Source organism: Triticum dicoccoides, chromosome 6B, assembly GCF_002162155.2.
Source record: "Triticum dicoccoides isolate Atlit2015 ecotype Zavitan chromosome 6B, WEW_v2.0, whole genome shotgun sequence".
Taxonomy (NCBI): domain Eukaryota; kingdom Viridiplantae; phylum Streptophyta; class Magnoliopsida; order Poales; family Poaceae; genus Triticum; species Triticum dicoccoides.
Genome location: NC_041391.1, coordinates 650042365 through 650045616, shown reverse-complemented (window position 1 = coordinate 650045616; position 3252 = coordinate 650042365). Strand labels below are relative to the sequence as shown.

Here is a 3252-nt window from a genome sequence, read left to right as displayed (position 1 = left end):
TTGTGAGTGTTGTGTGTTATGAGCATTGGGTGAGCAGTGTATGTGTTCGTGGTGCTTCGTGCTCTATGAGTAGCCCTCTTCTGGGTTGTTTGTATCGGTTTTCGCCCAGTTTTCCGTAAATTAACTGGCAATTCTCTTCTTCTTAATTAATCGATGAGGCAATTTTTTTTGCCTCCGTTTCGAAAAAAAAATCTTTCATCTCCAATGGTGTGACAAAAACTCTACCGGATTCAAATGCACGAACAACCCTTCAAATCACGGAGTACATCTGGCTTGTGTAATTACTGCTGAGGTTCGTTGACCAGTGTAAACTTCTTCGGCTTCCGAGTACAACTACTACTCCTACCTCGTATTCCTAGCTATAGCTAGTTTCCAGCCTACGGCCCTCTCGCCTTCCTCCACTACGCGTTTAAATAGAACCCTGCAATTCCCAAGCGTCACACTATTCCTTTTCCTCTGCCACTTTTGTCGCGTGGAGATGCCAGCAGGCGCGAAGGGCGACGGGCCGGCGATCGGCATCGACCTCGGGACGACCTACTCCTGCGTGGCCGTCTGGCGGAAGTCGCACAACCGTGTGGAGGTCATCGCCAACGACCAGGGCAACTTCACCACGCCGTCCTGCGTTGCCTTCACCGACGCATGGAGGCTCATCGGCGACGCGGCTGTGAACCAGGCCGCCATGAACCCCGTCAACACCATCTTCGGTGAGATCAGATATCTTACCCTAGCTACTCCTTGATGCATAACTGCTTTCATCTTACACCTGCGGAGTAGAATTTTAATTTATGCTAAAAGCTTATTCTCTTCGGCTACCAAATGATTAGTCCGATAGCCTTTTTGGGTAGTGATTAGTCCAATGCCAGATCTTTTTTTAGGGGAACCGCTGCCATCCGCTTCCAGATCTCTGACTTTTTTTAGGAGCAGTTATATTCGTAAGTATGAGTTCTACGAAAAATTTAAGCGACCGTTAGCTAAAATCAGGGAGCAGTCACCACGCTTTTTTTTTTTTTTTGACATCAGGAGCAGTCGCCAAGCTAAGTGAACAGTTCACAAAGATTTTTTTGGTGATAGCTAGGTATTCCATTTTCTGTGTTGATTTCTCCTCCCAAGAGTTTTTTACTAGTTTCTTATCCCAAGATGATAGTAATAACAAAGAAATTTTTCCACAGAAGAAAAAAAAGTGGTATCTGTTTCGAGAAAAGGTAGTATATATGATTCTGGCACAATACATTTGTTCAGTTTCCGCTAAGCAAGCCCTTCCAACTTATCATGAATTCATATGCTGCTGCCAGCTAGCATTACATTGAAGAATGCACGGGTGGCCTATGTCTGCGATTTGTACCATAATCTGCAGATTGATTTACTCCCACGTCTCAAAAGAATGTAAAATTTGCATATCTATTAATTTTTTTCTTCTGAATGTTTGTATGGCTATATCGTTGCTACAAAAAATACACATGACTAATAACGAATCTTTATTCCATTCAGATGTGAAGCGACTTATTGGCCGGCATTTTAGCGATGCGTTGGTGCAAGGAGACATCAAGACGTCCACGTGGCCATTCAAAGTTGTCTCCGGTCCCAGCGACCGGCCGATGATCGTGGTGCAGTATATGGACGTGGAGAAGCAGTTTAAGGCCGAGGAGATCTCAGCCATGGTTCTCGGCAAGATGCGGGAGATCGCCGAGGCCTACCTCGGCACCGAGGTGAAGAATGCTGTCATTGCCGTCCCGGTCTACTTCACGGATTCCCAGAGGCAAGCAACCATTGATGCCAGCACCATCGCCGGCCTCAATGTCATGCGCATCATCAACGAGCCCTCTGCCGCTGCCCTTGCCTATGGTTTGGGCAAGATGTCACCCATTGACGAAGTCAAGACTGTGCTTGTGTTTGATCTTGGTGGCGGTACCTTGGACGTCTCCATTGTCAAAGTTGATCGGAGTGCCGACATTGAGATGGACATCTTTCAGGTCAAGGCCACGGCCGGTGACACACACCTCGGCGGCGAGGATTTCAACACCCACATGGTGAAACACTTAGTGCGGGAGTTCCTTAAGAAGTACAAGAAGAATGACATCAGGAAAAACCCAACGGCGCTTCGCCGGCTCAGGACGGCCTGCGAGAAGGCCAAGAGGGTGCTCTCCTATGCGTCCCAGGTAACCGTTGAGATCGACTCACTTCACGACGGCATCGACTTCTATGGTGTCATCACCCGCACAAAGTTCGAGGAGCTCAACATGGACCTCTTCAGCAATTGCATTGTGCATGTGGAGAAGTGCCTGAGCGACGCCAATATGGACAAGTCTATGATCGATGACATCTTGCTCGTGGGTGGCTCCTCCCGGATCCCGAAAGTCCAAGAGCTGCTCCGGGATTTCTTTGACGGGAAAGAACTCTGCACAAGTATCAACCCGGACGAGGCTGCCGCCTATGGTGCCGCTGTAAAGGCAGCGCTCCTCAACGATGAGGGCTTCAAGGAAGTGCGGGATGTAGTCCTGCTCGAGGTCACACAACTCTCACTTGGGGTGGAGACGGAAGGTGGTGTCATGAGCGTGCTGATCCCGAAGACCACTACCATCCCGGTCAAGAAGGAGAGGGTTTACACGACTTGCTACGACAACCAGACACAAGTGCTGTTTCAGGTGTACCAAGGCGAGGGGTCGGAAACCAAGGACAACATCCTCCTCGGGAAGTTCACTCTCCGTGGCATCCCCCCAGCGCCCAGGGGCCAGCCGAAGATCAACGTTACCTTTGAAATCGACGCTGACAACATACTGCAGGTACGTGCAACAAGAACATAACTATCACCGGTCACTAGGGGCGGCTGAGCGCCGAGGAGATCGAGCGTTGATGCGTGATGATAAAAAGTACAATACAGAGGACATCGGGAAAATGGAGAAAAGCGGAGGCGTATGGGTGGCCTAGGCTTGAGGAGGCCGAAAAAGAATTCGTGCTGGCCTTATGACGTTTGGCACTTGCGCAGGGTGGCCCTCCTCGTCGAATTAAGTTTTTTTTTCGAACCTATAACTCTGGCCGTTGTGATTTCAAAAACGGTGGTGGTTCAACGTCGTGTCTGCTTGAATACCTTCAGTCTTTCGTACGATTAAATCTAGTTGGTAAATTGTTTAAAAAAAAAACGGGCGAGCAACCCGACGCCGCTCCCCTTGGCATGGACGCCCGAGCCCTCTGTCCGCGTGCGAGCTGTGAGCTTCATGGCCACCATGGCCATGGCAGCCGAGCAACTGCCACGAG

General features: G+C 49.5%; 1 pseudogene; it reads left to right on the top strand.

The window, feature by feature from the left end:
- Positions 1-664: 664 nt before the first annotated feature.
- Positions 665-2851, top strand: LOC119326120 (annotated as a pseudogene).
- Positions 2852-3252: the final 401 nt, after the last annotated feature.